The sequence below is a fragment of the Lepisosteus platostomus genome, chromosome 11 (genome assembly GCF_059453375.1).
Source record: "Lepisosteus platostomus isolate fLepPlt1 chromosome 11, fLepPlt1.hap1, whole genome shotgun sequence".
In the NCBI taxonomy this organism is placed as follows: Eukaryota; Metazoa; Chordata; class Actinopteri; order Semionotiformes; family Lepisosteidae; genus Lepisosteus; species Lepisosteus platostomus.
This window is the reverse complement of record NC_142621.1, coordinates 22,512,163-22,539,761: the sequence shown is the minus strand read 5'-3', so window position 1 is coordinate 22,539,761 and position 27,599 is coordinate 22,512,163. Positions and strand designations below refer to the sequence as shown.

At 39.5% G+C, this 27,599-nt stretch overlaps 1 long non-coding RNA gene and 1 pseudogene across 1 annotated transcript in view; both read left to right on the top strand.

Annotated features, from left to right (window-relative positions):
* Nucleotides 1–203: 203 nt before the first annotated feature.
* The window catches only part of LOC148652194 (uncharacterized), a 194,218-nt gene continuing 166,822 nt past the window's right edge, over nt 204–27,599 (top strand). The window contains exon 1 of the long non-coding RNA XR_015925252.1: nt 204–635. This is a non-coding gene — a long non-coding RNA (uncharacterized LOC148652194). The remainder of the gene's footprint in view (nt 636–27,599) is intronic.
* Nucleotides 840–2,089, top strand: LOC148652195 (uncharacterized; annotated as a pseudogene).

Genomic DNA, 27,599 nt, shown 5'->3' with positions numbered 1-27,599 from the left:
AGCTAATAGCATAATAATGAAGAACATGTTCAATGAGCAGTTCATTTGAATTGGATTATGTAATGGAAGGTTGCTGAAGAAACATGTTTTATCCAAAAAATGTTGTTTACAGGCAGAGCTTTGTCTGAGCAGCTGGATTCTATGAACAAAGTGTGATTGTAGCGAGTCAAGGGCACGGGATGTTCTAAGAATATGTTTATCTCTGCCCCAGCAAAAAAGGCAGATACAAAACTGCACGTAGCTGTCTTCTCTGTCCTTCAAGGCTAAGACCTATAAGGACTGGAAAATTACTCTCGCCTGTTTTTGTATTACATAATGAAGTAAACAATTTGAGGTGTTGCATCAGCTAAGTGAATAAAATAAGGGACCTTTTCCTATTTTACATTGGAAATCAGCTTGCACTTTCTGCACAGACTAGTGGTGGCTATATTTGCGCAATATGAATAAATGGCTCTTCTTTGATAAAGATTCCACGACAACTTTGGCGACGAGGATGGGGTCACAAACCTGATTGTGGACAGCTATTGGAACTCCAACCAGACCTGGACAATTTATGGGAATTGGACAAACCTCGGGGGATAAATACTTATCCTTTTAGAGAAGCATCTGGAGAAATCTGTGGCCGTCTGACATCAGTAAGTGATCCTTTAAAAGAACTTATAATTTGACAAGCAAGCCACAGGGGTGTCCTCTTCGATAAGTCAGGGACTTATAACGGGTCTGGAACCCGGCGAGTCTGGGACTCGTAAAACGAAGGTATCTTAACACAGACGTGTGGTATTTGCTCTGCGGAGTAGTTCATATGATAGTGTTCTAGAAACGGTAAGGCATTGTCAACAATGGGTAACAAGAACTCTAAAGGCAAAGCTGGGCTGAGTGTCCCAGCCAAGTACATGTGTGATAAATTTGGTGATGCGGGAATAAAGTGTCTTCCTCTTTGGAGTAAGTTGGGTTTTCCAGAGAACGAAGCATTTAGTCCATGACAGGTTGAACAGCCTAAGAAGAAGTTGCAGGACAGGGAAAGAAAGTAGATTGGAAATGTTTGGAGCTGTGGAGAAATGAGGCACAGGCTAGGGAAAAAAAAGAAGCATATAAGAAAAAGATGAACAAACTCTGGGTCTTCAGTTTCCTATGATAGAATGTCCAAACCCCCAGGGCAATAACCCTGTTTTAGTTTTTCGTCCGTGGAAATTAGCAGAACTTGCAGCCGTAATCAGCAAACTACTAAACCCTAAGACAAACGGGCAAAAATACACCACTGCCTTGCGGCGTCTAGTCACTCAATGAAAGCCCACAAGCAGTGAACCAGAGACTGTTTTTTTTTTTCAAAAAGACCCTGAAGCTTGACTACGGCAGTGTGCATGACACGTTCAACCCAGTTATGGTGTATGACGCTGACATTGGCAGTGGCTATCAGAACCAGCTAAATGACATTTGCCAGAGAATAGAAGCAAACTATCCCCCTAAAACAGACTGGTTCACCTTGAGACAAACCAAGCAAAAGCCTGGAGAAATGTGTAATGATTTCTTGGAGAGACTGACCCCCCTCTTCAGAAACCTCAGTGACCCCCCTCTTCAGAAACCTCAGTGGCCTGCCCCTAACGACAACGGCTCAGTATACGAAACCCAACTTACCCATCTTTTTGTGGACGGCCTGCTCCCTGAAATAGGGAGCATGGTAAAAAAACTCATGCATCGGACTGGGACACTGCCCGGTTGACCGAAGTGTGCAGCCATGCTTATCATGCTGAGAGACAATTAGCATCAAAGAATGAAAGAAAGGCACGAAAATACAGCCATCAGCTACACCAGCTCCAGATGGTCCAGCTCCAGTTCTATCAAGGAGGAAGAGGAAGCGGCCGAGGGAGGGGACAAGGAGGCTGTGGCTGATGAGGAGGCTACCGAGGAAGAGGGAGAGGCCGAGCAGAAGGAGACCACAATAAGTGTTTTCACTGTGGAAAAACAGGACATTGGGCAAGAGAATGCCCCAACAAGGAGGGGAGAGAGGAAGTTGATGGGGGCTGGGACTCGGGCGCACCCGGCTGGAGTAACAGTCAGCACACCATGGCAACGGAAAAACAAAGATTGACTGTCCCCGCCAGGAGAGGTAGGGCCTGAGGATACCGCTTTCATACTGCCTGCCGTCTCCTCCCCTTCCCAGCTGCCCGAAGTTACTTTGCACATTAATGGCGATCCCTATGACTTTTTAGTTGACACAGGGGCAACCCATTCTCTGCTTAGAGACAACACGCACCGTTTCAAGCTCTCATTAAAATCTATCCTGACAAGAGGAGTAACTGGCACACCGACAAAAGCCCATTTCACCACACCACTCACTGTGGAATGCTAGAAGCACGGTTTTGAGCCAACTATCCACTCATTCTTACTCTCAAGAGAGTGCCCTGTTAATATGTGTGGCAGAGATTTGCTCTGTAAAATGGGACTCATCATTGTCTGTTCAGAACAGGGGCTCGAGCTAACCTGCAATGAAGACTGCTTGCCCCAAACCAAGCTTGTCCAACACTCCCCCACGGTCCTGGATTATTACTACAACTGGGACATATTAGGAAAGGATGTGGGTCAGGTTTCCCAAATGATTCTAAATGATGCAGCCAGGCTGTGGCCTGGCCAGGGCAATTTTCAAGACATTGATAAGTTTCATTGTACGGCCTCGGTTAGTTTTGGAGGCCCGGGTGAAGGGTTTGAGGAAGTCTTGTTTAGAGATGGACAGTGCAGCAATAGACTAAAAGGGAATGGTTATCTGGTCTCAAGGGATTTTGCTGCCCTTGCCGTGACTCTGACCACTGAGCAGCAGTCTCTGTATCAGGTAGGGACGCACCCGCACAAGTCTCTGGCAAAAGCTGCAGGCTTCCACTGGCAAGATGTGGGTGTCTTTGTCCAGCTGTGCGTTACTAGCCAAGAGTTGACAGCCCCAGATGCTGAGATATTGGGCGTAACTCTACTCTCCAGGCCAGCTGGTATCCCTGTTTGCCTGTTTTTAACACCTGGAAGACAATACACCTGACTGCCTCTGACGACAAGATGGGACGATTGTTTGCCTCAGTCCCAGTTGACACTTCACACCCTCCACTGGAGGGAGTCCCAGATTCCCTCTGGACTGCCCACAAGTACAGATGCAGCCATTCAAAATGGGTGAGGTATTTCGCGGCATACCCCGGTGGGCGTGCCGCGGTATCACGCATTTCACGTGTGTCACGTGACTAACTATCCGGCGTCGCCTTGTAAAACCGCCAGGGGGAGCTTAACCTCTCATGTACAGCATTTGAGCCTTTAATTTTGAACTGTGTATTACAGCATGTTAATCATCAGTCATTAAAATGTTGGTATATTTTATGAAAGCAAGATTGCTCAGTTGGACAAAAGTACACAACCTACCTTTATCAGAAATATTTATGCATCAAAGCCTTTACTGAAGATATTACTAATAGTATTAATAATGGATGACTTTGGACAAGCTGTATACTCAAAGTACAATTTCTTTAGCACATTTGTACAAGCACTTGGAATCTGTCCAAGCCATACTTTGTCAGGCATTTTGTTTTACTTCAACGGGCATAAAAACTTCCTTGCTTTTAACAGGGCGTTTCATAATTTCTAGCTACGAAAATGATTTAAAATGCGACACCTATCATTCAACTAGAGCTTAAAATATCACAAGGAAAAATACACACCGGTATTCCATTTCTCCCTAAACATTGTAAGCTTCGAAGTCTTTAACTAACGTGATACCGGAGTCAACAAGCATACTTTTAGAATTTGATTAAAAGGGAATATAATATGGAATCGCGTATCTAAAGAATTTAATAACGGTATGATTATATCCGTGTACTGCGACAGGGCTGTGTAGGGCTGTTTCGCCTGCCTGATCATGCGAGCTGTCTTGTAGCCTACTGGTCTAGGTGCGTGACTACCAGCTGGCAGGTTGTGTGTTCGAATCCAGCTGGTACTGGACTTTTCATTTTTATTTATTTATTTTTTAATCGCGTAACATAAACATATTACTGTATGCAAACTGTACTGTATACAGTATGTATATGTATATTTAATGTCTTAACTGTGCCCGTTTAATTGAATTTTAAAAAATTATTTAACACAAACATTAAGCTGTTTACATCTTCCGCCTGAGAACAGTCACCCGTTGCTACCCAACGCAGAATGGTGATTGGCTGACACTTTCTGACACCCCTCTGATTGGAGAAAAAAGACGTGCTGGTTTGCTATACATACTGTACCAGGAAGAGGATTTCTTTCTATTCAAAACGTGTATTTTAAAAGTTTAAGAAGTAAAAACCTTACAGCATACACAGATTTCTAAACTGATCAGGATCGTTATCTTTGTCTTATGCATAATAATGTTCACCGCTCTGTCCAGCAAATTAATAATAAACTTTATTTTATATAGCGTTTTAAACGAATAAGTAATTCGATTGCTCATAAACCTAATCACTTGCTTTTTCTTTTTATTTAGGCTCAGATTTCAACTATAGATCGTATTATTAATAACCATAATAACAACCAACCAACAAAAACAACCATATAAACATAATGGTGGTGCTGGACCTTCCAGTTTTATTTATTTATTTTTTAATCGCGTAACATAAACATATTACCGTATGCAAACTGTACTGTATACAATATGTATATGTATATTTAATGTCTTAACTGTGCCCGTTTAAGTATTGAATATTCATATCTAATTTTACCACTGAAGGGAAATCTTAACATAAACATACAGTATATGGCTGGTCTCGGTACTTTAAAGAAAAAAATACACACCGGTATTCCATTTCTCCCTAAACATTGTAAGCTTCGAAGTCTTTAACTAACGTGATACCGGAGTCAACAAGCATACTTTTAGAATTTGATTAAAAGGGAATATAATATGGGATCGCGTATCTCAAGAAATAAATAACGATATAATTATATTCATGTTGCAAAAGAACTGCAACGGACATAAAAACTCCCTTGCATGGTTTCATTACGACCAGAATCGGTCTTGAGATATTTTTAACTTGATTTTCAGTATTTGAGAGGTATGTCTTAACACCGATACTACAGTGCTTAAGTACTGCTCACGTATATGTTTCTAGGTTTATATTATGCATTTCATTACTTTTGAGCAACTAATAAGAAGCGTGAAACGGTATGCGTTTTACTTTCGTTTTGTGCTGGGACCCGTGGATTGATTAGAGATATCAAGTACATACAAGTCATTTTTTAAATGTTGTAGTTCATCTTGAAAAAATGTTACGAGTACATCATCTATCAACAATTACACAGGTTCTGTTTCCATATTGCGGATTTTGGTTACGTAATATTATTTTCTAGATTTCACGTTGTGAATATGATGGGATGTCTGATGGGATGTTTCAAAAAATCCATCCTCTGTAAAACGTGTTCTCTAGTTGTCCTGCATATGTATTCGCTAATGAAGCTGTGTGTTCTGAGCCTGGATCTCTACATTTCTGTATGAACCAGCTTAGAGGGCTAAAGACAGCTTGTGTTTAAATTGAGTGTAAGGCAATTTATGCTTCTAAAGTCATGGTCAGCATTTATTTTTGTACTGTGCTGTAAACTTGTTCTGTGCCAAGTCACATTATTTTATAGCGTTTTTATAGCGTTATCAAATACGGTGTTACTGTAGTTTACTGAGTCCCATGTCACATGGTCTGTGATTGAAACCTGTAAAACCGGTTTAATTCGTCACAGCCAGCACTCTTCAGGTGTGAGGGTCTTCTGCTCAGAATGAAACGCTAAAATGTTTGTGTATATTCTAATGGTAGTGGGGGCGGTGTGTGTGGGAACAGGTTTGGTTGAAATTGCATTGGAGATCTATGTTCTTCACACCTGAAACATTTTCTCTGAAAGCATTTTCTTCGCAGTTTAACCGATCTTGTTACAGCATGTTACAGTTTACTATTATTAACCATATTAATTTTAAGTGCTTAATGTAATATCTTGTAAAAATATATTTTCATTGTTCAAATAAACATTAAGTCTGCCTATCATATAATAAGTTAAATACAAAACTAAAGAAAAAATAGGGTTAAATATAATTCAAAATATTTTGCTAACAATGTTAACTGTTAATGAATAATAAAATGTATTAACTAAGGAGTAGGATGGCACAGTTGTTAGTATGTTTTTTGTTTTGTTTCTTTTTCATAAATACAACAGTAGTACCTGATGTCTCAGTGGCTTTCAAAATTAAATTATGCATGCAAACCTGTGAACTAGAAAGATAACTAAGATATCCATCCATTATATTCCATAATATCCATGAAATATATGGCGCTGAAATACAGTATGTGTGACGCATAAAAGACACCAAGGGATTGGGTGAGCTCCCATCACAAAAAAAAAAAACTGCGAACCTGCACTACAGCGACCATAGTACAGTATGGAGACCAAGGCGTTTTACGGGAAGAGACGGGGTGCTTCTGCCGCCCCAGCTTCCAAAGAGCGAAGGGTAAGCAAATACAGCAGACTTCATCTGAAATACGCGATTACAGCGCATATTACAAGGTATTATTGCCGTTTTTAATTTTAAATTCAATTATAATTATTTCTTCGTAGCCTGTTCTTCAAGAAAACACCGCACGGGCGAAACGATCTACCACCAGGACAGTAAAAAAGAAAGCGGTAAGACGGAAAAAAAGAAAAGTTTATTTTGACTTCTGTTCCGCGACTGATGAATACTACTGTGTGACTTTATTTCTTACATGAATTATGTTATTTTGCCACAGGCCGTGGGTCTCTGCTCTCGGCCACTGGCCAGGGTGCCAACCTGTAGAGGCAGCACCTGTATGGAGACTTTTCGGCAGCAGATGGAGCATTACGATGCATTACTGGGGAGGATTGGGAGGCTAGAGTTCCAGCAGTCAAACAGTTGAGCAGCTGTCTCCCGAAAAGTGCCTCTCCCCGCCGCGCAGGCTGCAATGCCTGGCGGAAGCTCTGCCCCCCGCAGAGCACACACCGCCTCAGGACACTCCATCCCGGCCTCTCAGTTCACCACCGCGCAGGAATCTGTTGATGCTGTCCCCGCCGGCTATCTCCCCCCAGGAAGCACAACGGAATTCACAGATGCCAGTGGGACGAATAATTCTCCCAGATGTCCAACTGCTACCCATCACCCAGGAGATGGAGGGGTGGTTGTACTTGCAGTGCATCGGCATAGACGGGAAAGCAAGAGCCGACCGCTACGCCGCCCTCGTGTTTCGAAATCTTGTGACTTTTGAAATGTACTGGGGGTGGACCACGTCTGTAAATTTCGATGGGTCCAGAGGCAAAAGTGCCTTGCCTTGCAATCTCCGGGAAACCATTAGTACGATGGTGAATCGGAGATTCTCAACCCTTGCTGCGTACGACTGGAAAAGAATTCGTGATCGGATCAACGAAATGCTTCGTAGGAGGAGGCGGTCTTTTCCTCTTGTCTAACAGTCTGTCCACAAACAAAACATTCCTGTTAGACTAGAGGAATTGAAAAAAAAACAATTTTGTCAATGAAAACCGGTGTGTGTGTGTCTCCCTGCTGGATGTCCCTCTCACAAACTGCTGAATGAATAAAATAATTTTATTGAAAACGAGTTTGCGATTGTCTGGTCTTTAAATTCTTGAGATACGTGATTCCATATTATATTCCCTTTTAATCAAATTCTAAAAGTATGCTTGTTGACTCCGGTATCGCGTTAGTTAAAGACTTCGATGCTTAAAATGTTTAGGGAGAAATTGAATACTGATGTGTATGTTTTCTTTAAAGTACCGAGACCAGCCATATACTGTATGTTTAAGTTCCAAAATTAATATCGTTTATGGGCTTCACACGCGTTGCAGTATGCTCTGGCACTAAGTAAAAGGAGTTGCTTAGTATTGCTTGACTAATTTTAAAAACTAAGTTATAAATGCAGACGCTCCCTCGATGCGCTGCTCTGGTGTCTCGGCTCCTACACAGTGCCTGTCTGCCGTAAGCGTTACAATATACTAAATACTAAATACTAAAGCCAATACTGGCTCAATGGGCTTTGACGTGCTAATGCGTTGGTTTAACAGTCCGGGTGTGGCAGGCTTCCAATGTCAACTCGACTCGATTGGAAGACAATGAACGTATTTTAGCCCTAAATGAATTAATAGCAAACATGGTTTACATAAAATACATTTTTCCAAGAAAGTTTATAATAATACGATCTATAGTTGAAATCTCAGCCTACTTTAAAAATAAAGGAAAAGCATTTTCAGAGAGCAATCACGCTGTGTTTATGTAGAAAAAGTGATTAGGTTTATGAGCAATCTAATTACCTATTCGCTTAAAACGCTATATAAAATAAAGTTTATTTAGGGATGAATGATCAGTGTCGCAGTTTAAATAATGTGAGTCAGGAAACTAACACAGCGCCACCGGATTTAATAACGCAATAAAAACGCTATAAAATAATGTGACACAGTACAGCACAGTACAATAATACTGACCATGACTTTAGAAGCATAAATTACCTTACACTCAATTTAAACACAAGCTGTCTTTCTGTATGAACCTCTAAGCTGGTTCATACAGAAAATGTAGAAATGCATTAGCCTGATTATGATTAAAAAACATATAATTAAACACGCGTTTGCGATTTAAATCAGAACACGATTTAAATCAATATAAATGTTTATATTGTAATGCATACTGTCCAGCCTCCATTTCTATATATAAATTTACTGTTTCACACACACACACAATAGAAGCAGGAACTGCTGTCAGAAGGGAAGATATGTTCAAAATATCGCAAATATCGATCATGTTGCGATATTTTGAAATATAAAAGTCAATTGATTGTCCATAATATCGCTTACCTATTTTTTCGAAGAAATGTTTGTTAAAATAAAAGTCCAGCACCAGCTGGATTCGAACACACAACCTGCCAGTTGGTAGTCACGCACCTAGACCAGTAGGCTACAAGACAGCTCGCATGATCAGGCAGGCAAAACAGCCCTACACAGCCCTGCCGCAGTACACAGATATAATCATACCGTTATTAAATTCTTTAGATACGCGATTCCATATTATATTCCCTTTTAATCAAATTCTAAAAGTATGCTTGTTGACTCCGTATCACGTTAGTTAAAGACTTCGAAGCTTACAATGTTTAGGGAGAAATGGAATACTGGTGTGTATTTTTTTCTTTAAAGTACCAAGACCAGCTATATACTGTATGTTTACGTTCCAAAATTAATATCGTTTATGGCCTTCACACGAGTTACAGTATGCTCCTATTCTTTTTATGCTCAGCTACTAAGATTTCCCTTCAGTGGTAAAATTCAATATCTACAACGGGCACAGTAAAGACGTTTACAGTAAGTCTTTCTACGACAGACCAACGGACCACGAGTGCCCCTGTCGGTCAACCAATCACGCACCGCGGTACCCCGTGTCATCATACCTGCGGTACGTGTCTGTACCGCTCACTTTGAATGGCTGCATCTGTACGACGTTAGCTTGATAAAGGGTGTCATCCCCCTAGAGGTGGGACCAAAATCTACCTTTAGGCCCTGCAGGGCACAGTATCCGTTGAGACCTGATGCTGAGGCTGGAATGGAACCTGTTGTGGACAAGTTGGTTGCTGAAAAGATTCTCATCCCCCGCCCAATGTCTCCATGTAACACTCCAGTTTTTCCTGTGCAAAAGGCCGATAGGGAATCTTGGCATCCGGTCTAGGACCTGCGGGCAGTAAATGCCTCCATCCATGCTCGGGCTCCAGTGGTCCTCAACCCCACCACCATTCTGTTTTTTATCCCCGGGAACTCAAAGTTTTTCTTTGTCATTGATTTGGCAAATGTTTTTTCACCGTATTGGTTCATCCTGAGTTCATCCTTTGTTGAACCAAACCATCCTGGTTTGGTTCAACAAACCATCCTGAATTGGTTTGTTTTTACTTTTAAAGGGAAAAGGTGCACATGAACTCGGGTGCCCCAGGGGTATACCGAGGCACCTACTGTTTTTTCCTCGACACTGCAAGAGTGTCTCTCAGGGTTCTCTTTTAAGCATGGTAGCACCCTCAACCAATAAGATGTGGTTGTACAGGATACTGCAGATTCTGGATACCTGGCTATGCCTGACTGGCACAGCTCCTGTCTGACATGACTCATGCTCCAGGTCTAACCATGACTGACCGCTTGATGTCAAAAACAACGCTGATGTCAGCCCTCGCTTTGGGCCTTCCTGACATGACTAAGGGTTTTACACTGACCGTTGACGAGAAACATGGGTTCCTCAATGCTGTGCTTCTCCAGTCCCATGGAGATCGTTTTAAGCCTGTGGCCTATTACTCTCAGCGCTTCACTTCTGTGGCCCGCGGCCTGCCAGCCTGCCTTCGTGCTACCGCCCTTTTAAGGTCCTTGTACCTCATGCGGTGGCCTCCATCCTCCTCCAAAGTAAGACCTCACACTTTTCTCCCATGTCCTCCCATTACCACCACATCCTTCTGTCCCTTCCTCACGTCACTATCGGTGTATGGTGCTGAATCCAGCTAAAATCGTTTAAAATCATTATTTGGGTCATGGGGAATGTTTTTCTTGAAACTATTCATGCCTGTTATTGTAGTGTTTTTGCTGTTGTGTTGTTGTATTATCCCTATGCTTCAATCTATGGTAATGAAAATGTTTACTCATCAATATGCACTGCTTAAAACGGACTCTGAGGAGCCTTGGGATCCACCAGGTGACCCCTATGAGGACTCTGTAGTTTAAAAGCATTTTTAAGGATTAAAAGGAGGGAATGTAATGGAAAGTTACTGAGGAAAAGTGTTTTATCCTAAAAATGTTGTTTACAGGCAGAGCTGTGTCTGAGCAGCTGGATTCTATGAACAAAGTGTGATTGTAGCGAGTCAAGGGCACGGGATGTTCTAAGAATATGTTTATCTCTGCCCCAGCAAAAAAGGCAGATACAAAACTGCACGTAAATGTCTTCTCTGTCCTTCAAGGCTAAGACCTATAAGGACTGGAAAATCACTGTCTCGCCTGTCTTTGTATTACTAACCAACCATAATGAAGTAAACAAGTTGAGGTGTTGCATCAGCTAAGTATAAAATAAGGGACATTTTACTTTGAAAATCAGCTCCCACAGACTAGTGGTTGCTGTTTTTCCCTAATGCGCAATATGGATAAATGACTTACTGAGTGAATGAGAACACCTTTCCTGGCTCTTCTTTGATAAAGATTCCCCGACAATTAATAACCATTATTATGTATCTTAGTATCAATAACACAAGCAATATTTCTGACATTCTTTTTACATCAATTTCTTGACCAAAAGCAGAAATCAGTGATGAATATAAACCTAAAACTGCTCACAATGTGAGTTTATACTCTTGTTAAGCTTAATCCTTGTGAAAGTATAACTACACCAAGAATTCTTCTGAAATCAACAGTATCTATGCCCTTTATTAATTGTGTATTTGGCTGAAAAAGCAAAAGACTTCATCTAAGGCACAAATGAATCCAGTTAATCTCTGTACTGTCATGAATATTTAGCACAGTTTGAGCGTTTTGTGTCATATACTTCAGTTTTAGCATAGAACCACAAACATCAGGGAGTGAAGCACTTTGGTGTGCTGAAAATCAGTTCTCAGTTAATTATGCCAGCAAGACCCAAAAGCTGCACCAGATGCATTTGTGAGATACTTTATTGATAGCAAATGCCTAAAAAGGTGACTAAATCAATTATTCCTTTTACCAGCTGTGAACTACTGAGAAATGTGAACCTTATACACATTCTGATTATCAGAATTTATGCCATATTTCCAGTGCTGACAGGCTGAAGTGTGTGTGCAGTGAGGCAAGGAAGACCTGCAATTGTGCCACTCCTCTCCTCTTTAAAGCTGAAAAATGCTAAATCAGCAGCTTTAAAAAGAGGATGTATTAGATGTACAATTCAAGTTTACTGCACAATCACTTCAGGTGGCTACTCTGGATTTTTTTGTTCATTGATTTTATTCCCTTTCCTGTGGCAAATTGTGTTATATGATTATAAAGACTGTAGACTACATGCAATGTCATTAAAAAATACGTCTTACCTTTCCTTTTTAAAGATATAGCATCCCAGATTTGACAGTTCAAATATGATGACATGAAGAAATGCACTTCTTAGAACAGCAATGAAGCAAGTGCTGTTTCTGAAAAAATTCTGAATTCCAAAAACACAGAAATGTATTTTTTCAGCAGCTAGTATTTTTGTCAGATTCACCAATACTGTATATCATCTCATGTTCATTGTCTGTATAATTACCTAGTTATATTTATGGTGTTATCAGAAACTTTAATAGCAACTACAATTTGAACTCTAATCTAAACTGTACATTTTGTAATTAAATGTATGTAAATATATACTGATAGTATTTATAACAGTTGTAACTACTGTAGATGTACAGTATCTTGTTTTTTTTCCAATTGTCTACACCTCATTTACTCATTTTATTGTTGAAAAACAGTTACTGTAGGATATATCTGTCTGCTTAATAGCAGGTTAGAACATGTCCAAAAAGCTCTTTGTTTTGATATTCCTGCAGGAGATCACTAATAATGCCTCACCTTAGTAATGCTGTTTTTGTCTAGCTGCTGACCTCTGATAGTGGGTATGCAGTGGCAACACAGAGAGGGTGCCACTGATGTGAGTAAGGGTGTAAGACTTTAAATTTAAGTAAAGGCAATAGTGGCTAGAAACAAGGTAATGGTGTGCTAGCAGCTTCATGAACACAACCTGAGAAGTGAGAAAAAGGTGTTAAAGAAAAGTTGTGTAGGGTTTTAAAGTGAGCATATTAAGTCTGAGCGCAATAGTGAGGTGCTGGAGACTGTGAGTGTTGAGTGTGTATAGCCAGCCTGGTGGCATCAGGTGGTAATGAAAGCAGAGGAAAGGGAGGCTCCAAGAGAGATGTGTGTGTCATCGGAGAGCAAAGGCTCCATATGTTAGGGCTAGGAGCAGGGCAGGCTCCAAAGTAGACTGGGTGAAGGAGTCACCATGTCTGGTAGTAAGGAGCTCCTAAAGAATAAGGTAATCAGATGTAATGAAGGTTCATAAGAGCAGCAGTCTCATTTATTGCCACATTGACTTGCCAGTAAGGTGGTAGAGCAGCTTTGGCAAAATGAGAACAACCAAGTCGAGGTTCTTGCACTGCTACTTCATGAAAGGAATTAGCTCAAAGAAGATAGAATCAGAGGGGAGGTTCATTGAGCCCTAGCAGCCATGAGAATAGGATGTGAGTAAACCTTGAGAATGATCTCAGAGGCAAAGAGCATAGAAGGACAGGGGTGTACAGTAAATGAGTGGTAGACTCAGATCGTGACATATGTGCACCTCAGATCCTAGTTGCCCCGATGAGTAGGAGTACATGTAAAAATAGAGGAAAGGAGAGAAAACGTTTCCCAATAGGCTGTGAGGGGGCGTGTCTGGAACTGTGGAGATGTCTGTTTTACGACCAAAGTGGCATCCCTATATATATATTTATAATATGTGCATAGACAGATCCAGCCATTCAAAATGCGTGAGGTATGCTGCATTAAAACTGGGTGGGTGTGGCGCAATATACAGCATCATACCGCATGTTAATTGAAATATGATAATAGTATCCGGAAGCACCTTGTAAAATTGCCAGGTGGAGCTAATAAAGCTTAACGTCTCATTACAACATTTCAGCCGTCACCAGAAAACACCCGATTTCGAATCCCGATCAATGCTGAGGGACAATCTTTTGCCAATTACAGAATTTAAGTTGCATACTCTTTAGACTTTTAATAATTTTAAACTGCGTATTACAGCATAATAATCATTAAACATTAAAAAGTCAGTATATTTTATAAAAGCAAGATTGCTCAGTTGGACAAAAGTACACAACCTTCCACCTTCGTCATAAATATTTTAATTATGCATATATTTTTTTACTTTAACTTGGTAACTAACATGGGTTCTACTTTTAACGTGCTTGTTCTACCATTAATAAGCTTATATCCTGTACTTCATAAAAAGTTATAAAGTTTTATCCTTTTCTAAGAATACGTAGTAAGAACACTACTTGCTGTTATTGTAAAAAGATAAATGTTGGAGTGATTTAACATCACTTGATAGTTATATTAATATTGAATTGTGTAACTAAGCAGCTAAAGTATCACAAGTGGATGTTTTGGAAACATTTTGACATTTGTTTCTTTTTAAAAAAAATGTATTGTCCTTGTAGTGGTAATGAGCACTGTAATGTAGCAAGCTGCACCCAGGTGGTTCAAAGCGCGATCGGAGTATTACTTTCAGTTTTTTTCTCATATAGCTGAATGCATAAAAATACGCCACTATCATAGCTTGTTGTTGGTTCTGGTAAGAATTTGTGTATCTGGATAAATTAAGTGATGGCATTCTGATTAAGGATTTCTTCACAAATTCATTGGAAGACAATGAACATTCTAGCCGTACATGTGAATATAGCATAAATACACCAAGGGATTGGGTGAGCTCCCATCACAAAAAAAACTGCGAACCTGCACTACAGCGACCACAGTACAGTATGGAGACCAAGAGCTTTTACGGGAAGAGACGGGGTGCTTCTGCCGCCCCAGCTTCCAAAGAGCGAAGGGTAAGCAAATACAGCAGACTTCATCTGAAATACGCGATTACAGCGCATATTACAAGGTATTATTGCCGTTTTGAATTTTAAATTCAATTATAATTATTTCTTCGTAGCCTGTTCTTCAAGAAAACACCGCACGGGCGAAACGATCTTCGAAATCTACCACCAGGACAGTAAAAAAGAAAGCGGTAAGACGGAAAAAAAGAAAAGTTTATTTTGACGTCTGTTCCGCGACTGATGAATACTACTGTGTGACTTTATTTCTTACATGAATTACGTTATTTTGCCACAGGCTGTGGGTCTCTGCTCTCGGCCACTGGCCAGGGTGCCAACCTGTAGAAGCAGCACCTGTGTGGAGACATTTTGGCAGCAGCGGGAGCAGTACGATGCATTACTGGGGAGGATTGGGAGGCTAGAGTTCCAGCAGTCAAACAGTTGAGCAGCTGTCTCCCGAAAAGTGCCTCTCCCCGCCGCGCAGGTTGCAATGCCTGGCGGAAGCTCTGCCCCCCGCAGAGCACACACTGCCTCAGGACACTCCATCCCGGCCTCTCCGCTCACCACCGCGCAGGAATTTGTTGATGCTGTTCCCGCCGTCTATCTCTCCCCAGGAAGCACAGCGGAATTTCCAGACGCCAGTGGGACGAATAATTCTCCCAGATGTCCAACTGCTACCCATCACACAGGAGATGGAGGGGGGGTTGTACTTGCAGTGCATCGGCATAGACGGGGAAGCAAGAGCCGACCGCTACGCCGCCCTCGTGTTTCGAAATCTTGTGACTTTGGAAATTTACTGGGGGTGGACCACGTCTGTAAATTTCGATGGGTCCAGAGGCAAGAGTGCCTTGCCTTGCAATCTCCGGGAAACCATTAGTAGCATGGTGAATCGGAGATTCTCAACCCTTACTGCGTGCGACTGGAAAAGAATTCGTGATCGGATCAACGAAATGCTTCGTAGAAGGAGGCGCTCTTTTCCTCTAGTCTAACAGTCTGTCCACAAACAAAACATTCTTGTTAGACAAGAGGAATTGAAAAAAAAACAATTTTATCAATGGAAACCGGTGTGTGTGTCTCTTAGCAAAAAAACTAATAATAATGTAACATGCCACTGTTTGTTCATGAACAAAGTTATACTGAGATTTCCTAAGAAACGCGATTAAAAAAAAAATAAAAAAAAATTTGAATCCCCGGCGGAACACATTCCATAAGAATCAGCGCTTTAACAGTATACATCGCCTTTAAAGGTGGCTTCTCAAAACGCTTTACAGGATAAAAAAACAACAAGAACAGCAACAACAACAATATTGTATTTCATTGCACTTTGAAAACCAAGTAATAACTTAACTATATGTGCAAACGTTTCATATGTTGCTGTTGTGAATGCCTGTGGAGTGTATCTTATTTGCCTTGCGTCCTGGTTATCTCTCTCCCCCTCCCCCCCTCTCTCCCTCAATTCAATTCAATTCAAGTTGTTTTATTAGCATGACAGATGGGTACAATCAGTGTTGGGTATTTACATTGCTATGAGATTCCACTTTTAAAGGTGATATATACAATTTTGACTAAAATAAATTGATATCTTTGTCTTCTAAGTATCTTAGTTAACTTTCAGCATAGCTTTCTCCCCGTTAAGATTTATTTTCCTTAACTAGTATACTTAAGATCTTTTTTTCTGAACCGGGGAAAATCTGATCATGTTTCTCTATAACAACAATAAAAAAACATTATTTTACATATCACCTTAAGGATGCGCAAAGAAATTTAAAATAGTCTTCTTTAGGTGTGAGGGTAGGAGTGGATCGCAGCAGGCATAATCGGCAAATTAGGAAAACAAAGAACTGGACAGGCAAGACGTTTATCCAGAGAGCGAGTGATCAGAAAAAGGAACAGCTGTTACACCCGGGTTTTACGCTCTCTCTCTGTTGAATGAATGAAAGCATTTTATTAAAAACGCGTTTGCGTTTGTCTGGGTATTTACTTTGTAACCTGTGGTTTACATCTACTGTATTGTTTTGAGATGCCACTTTTAAAGGTGATATGTAAAATAAAGTTTTTTATTATTGTTATAGGGAAACATGATCAGATTTTCCCTGGTTCAGAAAAAAGAAAAAAATCTAAAGTGCTACACATAACTTTCTTAATTCGATGTATTTAAAGCAGTGAACTACTGTAGGTGTAACATAACATTCAGAAATACAATCGCGAATAGTTTTGTGGTGTTTGTTTAGATGAAACGTTCCTAAAACGTATAACGTAACAAAATTAAAGACGATTAAAATCTGTAATCTTTCCACTTGTACTGTATGTCATCGGAAAGTTTCTGCTTTGTGTAAGGATGGTATCAAAAAGCAATCTTAAGTGGTGAGAAAGCTGTGCTCAATGTATTAAGGGACTTAAAAGTAAAAGGAGATGCTTCATATTGCTTGACTAATTTTAAAAACTAAGTTATAAATGCAGACGCTCCCTCGGTGCCGCGCCGGGTGTAAATATCAAAATATACATTCGTCCCGGGCAGAGGCCGAAGAGCGCCCGGCTGGGGTGCGCGGGGAAGAGCAGGACAGGAATGAAAGGCAGGCTATAGGAAGGCGTACAGTCTGGGCAGGTATAGATTACACTTTTCTAAAACGTATTTGAAAAATAAAAACGATTACAATCTAATCCTTCCACGTTTGATCCCAAAATCCCAAGAAATATAAATCTAAACGGGTGGAAAGCTATGCTGAAAGTTTATTAAGATACTTAGAAGACAAAGATACTGTATAAATTTATGTTGACTTAGAAGATAAAGATACTGTATCAATTTATGTTGCATTAGCCTGATTATGATTTAAAAAACACATATAATTAAACACGCGTTTGCGATTTAAATCAAAACACGATTTAAATCAATATAAATGTTTATATTGTAACGCATACTGTCCAGCCTCCATTTCTCTATAAAAATTTACTCTATTACACACACACACACAATAGAAGCAGGAAGCAGAAGCAGGGACCGTTGTCAGAAGGGAAGAAGGTGACTATTCATTGTTATCAAAAATGACTTAGAATCGATCATGTTGTGATATTTTGAAATATAAAAGTCAATTGATTGTCCATAATATCGCTATTCTATTTTTTCGAAGAAATGTTTGTTAAAAGAAAAGTCCAGCACCAGCTGGATTTGAACACACAACCCGTGAGTTGGTAGTCGGGCACGTAGACCAGTAGGCTACAAGGGAAGTTGCATGAAGAGGGAGGCGAAACAGCCCTACACAGCCCTGTCGCAGTACACGAATATAATCATATCGTTATTAAATTCTTTAGATAAGCGATTCCATATTATATTCCCTATTAATCAAATTCTAAAAGTATGCTTGTTGACTCCGGTATCTCTTTAGTTAAAGACTTCGATGCTTAAAGTGTTTAGGGAGAAATGGAATACTGGTGTGTATTTTTTACTTTAAAGTACCAAGACCAGCCATATACTGTATGTTTATGTTCCAAAATTAATATCTTTTATGGCCTTCACACGCGTTACATTATGCTCCTATTCTTTTTATGCTCAGCTACTAAAATTTCCCTTCAGTGGTAAAATTCAATATCTACAACGGGCACAGTAAAGACGTTTACTGTACATCTTTCTACGACAGACCAACGGACCACGAGTGCCCCTGTCGGTCAACCAATCACGTACCGCGGTAGTCGGGCACGTAGACCAGCAGGCTACAAGGGAAGTCGAATGAAGAGGGAGGCGAAACAGCCCTACACAGCCCTGTCGCAGTACACGAATATAATCATATCGTTATTAAATTCTTTAGATACGCGATTCCATATTATATTAGCAGAAAAGCTTAAAACTACCACTTTTTCACACACTATTTCACATGCTAGTTAGATACTTCGATGCTTAAAATCGTTAGGGAGAAATGGAATACCGGTGTGTATTTTTCCTTTAAAGTACCGATTCCTGGAATCTGACTGGCTGACACCCTTCTGAAGTGATAAAAAAGCCTGGATTCTCATGTATCTCATACAAGTATCTTTTAATACATTCTTTGCTGTGCTCTTGAGGATCCTTGTGATATTTTGAGCTCTAGTTGAATTATAAGTGTCGCATTTGAAATCATTTTCATAGTTAGAAATTATGAAACGCCCTGTTAAAAGCAAGGGAGTTTTGTATGCCCGTTGAAGTAAAACAAAATGCCTGACAAAGTATGGCTTGGACAGATTCCAAGTGCTTGTACAAATGTGCTAAAGAAATTATACTTTGAGTATACAGCTTGTCCAAAGTCATTCATTATTAATACTATTAGTAATATCTTCGGTAAAGGCTTTGATGCATAAATATTTCTGATAAAGGTAGGTTGTGTACTTTTGTCCAACTGAGCAATCTTGCTTTCATAAAATATACCAACATTTTAATGACTGATGATTAACATGCTGTAATACACAGTTCAAAATTAAAAGCTCAAATGCTGTACATGAGAGGTTAAGCTCCCCCTGGCGGTTTTACAAGGTGACGCCGGATAGTTTCCGGCATGACGTCAAATGACGCGATTTACTGCGTGATACTGCGTGACACCGCGTGATACCGGTGAGCTTTCTCACCACTTAGACTACTTTTTGATACCATCCTTAGACAAAGCAGAAACTTGTTGTAATTTCTAATGGCATACAAGTGGAAAGATTACAGATTTTAATCGTCTTTAATTTTGTTACATTATACATTTTAGAAACGTTTCATCCATGCAAACACCACAAAACTATTCTCGATTGTATTTCTGAATAGTATGTTACACTTAGTTCACTGTTTTAAAAACATCTAATTAAGAAAGTTAGGTGTTAGCATAAACTATTAGCAATCAATAATATTAAATTTAGCACTGTAATAAGTTGTTGCACTTTCCCCCGCATCTTGTAAAAATATATTTTCATTGTTCAAATATACATTAAGTCTGACTATCATATAAGTTAAATACAAAACTAAAGAAAAAATAGGGTTAAATATAATTCAAAATATTTTGCTAACAATGTCAACTGTTTATGAATAATAAAATGTATTAATTAAGGAGTAGGATGGCACAGTTGTTAGTATGTTTTTTGTTTTGTTTCTTTTTCATAAATATAACAGTAGTACCTGATGTCTCAGTGGCTTTCAAAATTAAATTATGCATGCAAACCTGTGAACTAGAAAGATAACTAAGATATCCATCCATTTATAATGGTGGCGAAGTGGTTAGCATTGCTATCTTGCAGCACTGGGGTCCTAGGTTCAATTCCTGCCATCCTGTGTGTGTGGAGTTTGCATGTTCTCTCTGGGTTACATGGTTTTTCTCCATATGTGTGATATGACTCCCTCTCGCACTCCAAAACATACTGGTAAGTTAATTGGTTTATGGCAGTGGTTCTCAAACTGTGGTACGCGTACCGGCAGTGGTATGGGGAGTGCGGCCAGGTGGTACGCCAAATGACCCTGAAACTGTGTCGTGTACGCTGAAAAATCAGGACGGTTTTCATATTTTGTATTTTAATACGTGTCGAATATGCAGCCTACGTACTACGATACAGTGCGCGCTAATACTTCAGTGGACACAAGAGATACTCTGTAATTCTATACCACTCTATAGGAATGCGTGCTACGGATGCAAGTGACCAATTGTATTTAAAAAAAAATACTGTATCTCCAGCAAATAGGGAGAAAGGAGAATGTGCGTGATTTTGGAACAATGCCAACGTTGTAAACACAGGAATGCATAGAAATACGTGCAACGAACGCAGGTAATCTTGTGAGCACACGAAAGCGTGATAACAGAAAAATATTTAAGAACTGGTCTAATTTGAGAAAAATACACCGAGCGTCTCTGTGTTTCGCTCCCATGCGCATTAAATAAAAACTTTAAATAAATACGGAAATAAAAACGGAAACGCGGAAAATTGCAAGCTTGCGGATTGCTAAAGCAGGTAAGCTACACTATTTTTGAAGAACCTTATTTACCGTTGGCAAAAGAGCTGACACGTATTATGTGTAGAGAAAAAGCTGCTAAACAGCTCGACCTGCTGCCCCCCTCCCCCTGAAAGACACAGTCATTCATAGAATTATTGAAATGAAGGATTATATCAAAAGTACACTGATAGAGCGCGTTAAGATGAGCAGATGTTTTTCACTGCAATTAGATGAGTCTGTAGTCGATTTGGCCAATTTGCTCGTTTACGTTAGATACGAGTTTGAGGGTACGTCCCATGAGGACTTTCTGTTATGTAAGCCGCTACCAACAGGAACTACAGGAGAGCACATATTTCACTGGATGAATTAATTTTTCGAAGAGAATGGCATCGACTGGATAAAATGTGTCGGAGTTTGTACAGATGGTGCTAGAGCAATGACAAACCGACATAGCGGTGTAGTTTCAGGAATTAAAGAGGTTGCTCCAGAAATTAATGGACGCATTGCAACATTCACCGAGAGAGCTTTGCCATCAAGAAAATGCCTGACGATTTAAAATCTGTTAGACTCTGTTGTGAATTGTATCAAGGCTCGAAAAATTAATTCACATCTGCTTTGCTCAACTAAACAGGTTCACCCCTCTCGCTGAAATGGTGCTTTTTTATTAGTTTTTGTTAATGTTGTTTTTCTGTAAAACACTTTGAGAAGCCACCTTTAAAGGCGCTATATCTAATAAAGTTTATTATTATAATATTTATTATATGTATGTGTGAGTGTGTGTGCACGCGCGCTCATGTTGGTCATTGAGAATTTCTGGGGTTCCTATGAGATGATGACTTGTAGGTGGTACTTGGATGCTTTGGTTGGATTAGGGGTGGTACTTGGTCCAAAACGTTTGAGAACCACTGGTTTATGGGAAAACTGGCCCTGGTGTGTGTGTGTTTGTGTCTGTCTGTCCTGTGATGGACTGGCACTATGTCCAGGGTGTATTCTGCCTTGTGTCCGTTGCTTACTGGGATAGGCTCCAAATCCATTGTACTGGATAAAGAGATTAGAAATGGATGGAAGTAAAGGCACTGTGTGGATGGAACAATACACAGTGTTAGAAACCCACTATGAAATGGCAGCATCTCACTGAGAATAAAATATTTTATAGTGCTGGCTTAAGGAAACAGCCTTTCCACCTCTCTTGCACATCAGTATCCATACCTAGTTATTTAAACAAATTGCCTCTAATTGTAAACATCTTAATATGCTGGCTCTGTGGATCCGCATCAGCTATGTTTGCCGATTCCTTCAATTCATGTGCATCCAACACACAGTTCAATGCTAGCAACTACACAAAATCTAAAATACAATCCTAATTTCAGTATCTATGTAAACATACAGTCTGATAACTTCATCATCTTCATCAAAAGTATGCCTAACCCCATTAGGAAGTGTTCTTGTTATCAGTGTATTCCTCAGCTTTCCCCAAATTATCTTCTTCTTACCAACATCTCTAGTCTTTTATCCTGCAATAACTCAGCCAACACTTAAATCTCCAAAAGCTGCTTGTGTTTTTTTTAAATCACAAATATCATGTGTAAATACTGGCCATGTAATACTCTGTATTGTGGAATAATAGTTTATTTTAAAGGGAACTAGAGAAACTAAGAACTAGAGAAATCAAGAAAGGCTTTTTTTTCTAGAATTAATAAATGAACATCCTGTTCACTAGGGAAATTAAATCCACACTGAGCAATCTACAATATGTTCAGAATATGACAGCGAGAATCCTATCAGGGATGCATTACACCTGTTTTCAAGTCCTTGCACTGGTTACCTATCAGGTTTCGAGTCAACTTCAAAATCCTTATCCTCATTCAGTACCTACAGTACATGGCTGATTATCTGTCTACTCCCCACCTTTGTCCGTCTGACTCTGGTCTTCTAGCTGTCCTCAAGAACATCTACATTCTGTGGGTGACAGGGTCTTCTCTAGCTGCACCCCAGAGCTCTCAATTTGTATTCCCAGTGATATCAGTCACGTACCCTGAGTGCATTTAAATCTAACCTCAGAACCTTTCTTTTCAGAAGACTTAGTGTCTGTATCTGCTTCATTTTCTAATTTTGGTAGCACCTCTAACTGCTTGTCTTTCTTATATGTATTTACTTTGTAATCTGTGGTCCTTTTATCTGTTTTTACATCTACTGTATTGCTTTGAGATGCCACTTTTAAAGGTGATATATAAAATAAAGTTTTTTATTATTGTTATAGAGAAACATGATCAGATTTTCCCTGGTTCAGAAAAAAATATCTAAAGTATACTAGTTTGTCACTCTTCTCATTCCCTTTGCTAAATTACTTTTCATACTAATCTGATCAATCTAACTGCCTGTTTTCTGTGCTTTCTCTATCCTGCTAGATTTGCAATTATTCTGAAAATTTTCTTCTTGAAATAACTCATTTCTAAAAACCTTTTTTCACTGTTAACATCTTGCAGCAACTCTGCAACAAAATATACACTTAGCTCAACCTGACAGTTCATACTGCTACCAACATTGAATAAAAAATATTTAGATTTCTATATTTATGTCTTTATTTAGTGGTTTCATTAGTGACAAAGGCTAAACTTTCTTGGAAAAATGTATTTTATGTGTTGCGGAAAAAACTGACTTGCTTTAACAAAATATGTTTACAAATCCTTTCACCTGGCAATCTACCTGAATGCCCAACTATCTGAGAAGCCCTCCATGAAACCATGGTTGCTATTAATTAGAATCACCAATTATTTTTCTTATAATTTCCCCCAATGTGTTATAAGTAGTTCTTTTAATAAATTCAGCTCACCAGGGAAACTTTTCTAGTAAAACATGACAAAAGAAGATTGTATATATATCCAGCATGTGCTTGTCAGACTATCCACTGATTATTTACACTGTGAGCCCATGACTTTGACAAGAGACCAAGAGCATCTGTCAAGCTGGCAGCAAGCTGAGGATACTGTATAACTGGCTTGTTCAAACCACACAAAGCCAGCCATGCATGACCAACTGTGCAAAACCACAAGGAGAATTATTATTATTTACTTAGTAGACTCTTTTATTGAGTGTGACTTATAGTTGCATGTGATTAATGCAATAAGAGGATAAACAACAATGATGACAGCATGAAGTAAAGAAAATACAATAAACTGTAAACAAATAATATATCAGTATAAATATAATACCATGCAGGACCAGATAAAGTGCAGGTGCCTAGTAGTGGGGTAATCACCATTTGCACAGCACAGTTTGATATAGATTAATTCACTATAAGACATCTTTAATAAAAACACTTCAAGCAATGCAACAAAAAAGAGAGTGTTCAGTTCCAATTTAAGTACAACCTTAGTAAATTTATTTGGAAACAATCACTGAAAACAGGGATTCACAGCAGTGCATATAATGGATAAGGTTAAGTGAAGCTGAGAGAGGACAGAATCACAGGAGCTGTAAGAGCAAATGACTCACATGAAGCACTAGAAAGTGGTCAGACTCAAGGACAAAAGTTTTTAATTGAATATGAGCAGCAATGACAATAGGGTTAAACCTGCACATTATTGTTTCCTCCATTACATTTATTTTTAATTTGGAAGTTTCTGCTTTCACAATAATAACTCCGTTGCACCCAACACATTGCACTCTTAATAAAATTATGGATTTAATCTCAAGTGAATAGTATTTTTGTCTGGTTAATGTGACTGAATTGCTGAAGTACTTTTAATCAATGCTAATCATTCAATGCAAATTACAGTAGTTGTGGTTTGTATTTATGAGTGTCTATTTTAGGGCACCATCCCACATCCATCAATCAAACCTCCATGCGTCACACTTTACCCCTTCTTCAGGATTGTTAAACCTCCGACTCTTCCTTAAGACATCTTTCAGACCTCTTTCTCCCTTCCTAGTGTAACTTCTCTCTCTTCCTTCAATATATCACTCCAAACCCCTGTCATTACTCTGTCAGTCAACACACAATAACAGAATTAAGTGTTAAGTGAAGCTGATGTTTGCATTAATGTGTAATGTCAGATAACACCTGTTTTCAGAGTTATGGTACATTAACATCCTGCCCCTTATGGTTGCATTCATCAAACACGAGGGCCATTTTTTCCAGAAGCCAATTAACCTGCCAGTAAGTCTTTAGACAGTGGGAGGAAACCAGAGCACACAGAGGAAAACAGGAAGAACATACAAACTACACACAGATACTGTAGCATGCCGGGAATTGAACCCAGGGCCTGAGCACTGCAAGACAATACTAACCACTGCATTTCAGATCCTGATTCTAAATATTTGGAAGATGAATTTAAAATACATTAAGTATACAAACATTAGATTTTATATGACAAGAAAACAGTCTAATGCAGCTGTTTTAATTTATGTGACATTTAACTATGTATAATTATTGTTTAATGAAAGCATAAGGCTGTGATATTGATATGATTTCAATACTTTGATATCAATAAGCATATTTTTCCTTTCCAGTACTGTTTGATTGTTTCTGTATGTGTTTTTTAATTGGTCAAATAATCTAGTGTCAAATGTAGAACTACAAAAATACACGTTGCATTCTATTAAAACAATCTGAAAAGTGCCACAATATGCATTCAGCGGTAATGCCTAATGCCTGATGTTCCAAAATGTGTGAATATGGCATACTTTCATATAGCAGCCATTTCTTTCATATAGTGGTAGGCAACAACAGTCCTCAAGTGCCATGTTTGGTTCTCATTCCATCTCACATGATAATGACTTAATAGAATCAATTAGCCTGATAAGAAATCAAATCATCTGTTTTTTCCTGATCTCAATTAGTTGATCCTGTAGGAAACCAGCACTCATGGAGCAAGGCTGTCTACCCCTGAAGACAAGTTTTCATATATACAAGTCTTGCTTTGTAATTTACATAATTTTCAAATATGAAAAGGCAGATAATATAACCTGTTAGCTGATGTGGCCCTGGTAAGCATGCATTTGCCTGGCACTAATTTAATAGTCAGTTGACCATAAATTTTAATGTTGCTAAATAATGATGGTTTTCAAAGTGGGACATCAATTATAGTGGAACTGCTAATAATGTATTGACTTTAAAAATGTTGCTACTATGATCAACCTGTGTTTCACTGGTCAGCCTTTTTCAGCTTGTTTCCACAAATGATCAACTTGTATTATGTTTTGCAAATGATAGATGTGTGGCTTTAGTGCCTTAGCATACCATACCAAGGCATAAAAGGAACAGGAACATAGCCACATTTCTCTCAAGAGCATTTCAGTCATTTCTAGGAGCTGGGAAAGTCATGCTCATTTCACAGATACTCCCAGAGTTTCCAGGAGGGTTAGGCTACATGCCATTACAATAAAATAAATAAGGTGGAGTGTGCAGTTGAGTAGATATTTCAGAATTACTTTTACTATTTCTGTTGTAGTGTGCTCTCTGAAGGCACCAGTTCTGTAGGGTTTGGGCATTTACTGGGACAATTATTAATTGTAGCAGTAAATCACAAAATGATTCTTTTGATGGCCTTAGAATCCAACCATGCAATATAACTCAAACAACGCACACACACAGGTACTAATACACGAGGATACATTTATTAATACATAGAATATGCATATAAACCTAACAGATCTTATCGAGAGGGTTATCAGAATACAAAAGGTATATATTCAGTCAGTTACGAAGTGTTACATATATCAAGAGGACATACATTCAGTATATCATTCATTTAGACCGTTTCATAAATGAACTTGGTTATAACTTCTACATTAGATACTCAAAACAAGTACATAACTCTTAGGAATTAAATTGATATCAACTGGTTGGGATAACAATTGAATTCTCGAGCTGTAATGCACTGAAGTTGAATACTCATCCAATCTCTGGGGATTCAGATCTCCTGCGGGCTCTCTGGCTCTGTGCCAGGCTGTGCTGTGCGGCTTGCGACGGTGCACTGCTGATGCTCACTGACCGGCTAGTTAGTGTTGGCTTTAACTAGCACAGTTTGTGCACAGGAGAAAAGATGACTGTGGATCCCAGCAAGTCAGGAAGAGGATCGGTTCGTTCCTGATGAAGCGCTAGTTCTGAATAGTGATTCAGCTGTCCACAGTTCCGACCTGTTCATGAGGCTTGCTGCTGATGCTAACCTCGGGTGGATCCTCTGGTTACTCATGGCAACCTCCGCTCTAGACTCTTAGAACAAAGGAAAGTTCTGGCACTTGGACACCCTGGCCGTTCCGTGGTTGTCCGGGCTGAGTCTCAGGATGGTCAGGAGGCGCACTGCGAGAATGTCCTTCCCCTGGGAGCCTTCTGCTCCTGGGCCGTCCTGCCCTGGAATTCTTCAGAATTCTCTTTAGAAAAGTCTCAGAATAGTCTCCTACAGGCTCTCTGTGTTACCTGTTTTTACCTGGAGGAACTTCAGCTCGTTCATTGGCTGAAAGTTTCCTGGGCATCAGAGTCCCACGTGGGTCCCTCGGCCCTACCAGTCTCTGATTGGTTGATCAAGGTGAGAAATGAGTCACTTACTCCTGACACTTAGGAATGCAGTCCAGATGTCCATCTGGCACTCCCTAGACAGATAGGCGCCAATGGATGACCATTGATCATGATAGCCAGGCTTAGCTAAGTGCATCCCCATTTGGGAGCTGTCCCTTATCAAAAGAAAACATCTTTAAAACAGCCTGCATGAATAGCTTCTCTGTGGCTGCACCACAGAGATGAAGAGAGAGATGGGGCCTCATTTGGGAAAGCACAGCAACACTTTATTCTGTCTTATTAATAAGCATTGCCGCTACACTGTATTGGAAAAAATGGAAAAAAAATATTTACAGTTCAGAAACAAACCTACGGAAGCTTATTAGCACCATGGAAAAAACAAAGTGTATTGCGTTTCAATTTGATTTTTTTCGTGTTTACACTGGAAATGTTTTGTGTTTAAACAAGATAGTTACAACAGATGCTAATACATCACCAGCAACAGGACTTTCTTCACCAAAGTATTACTCTGTTGGCTCTGTTGCTGTGTGCTGTCCTAGAATTG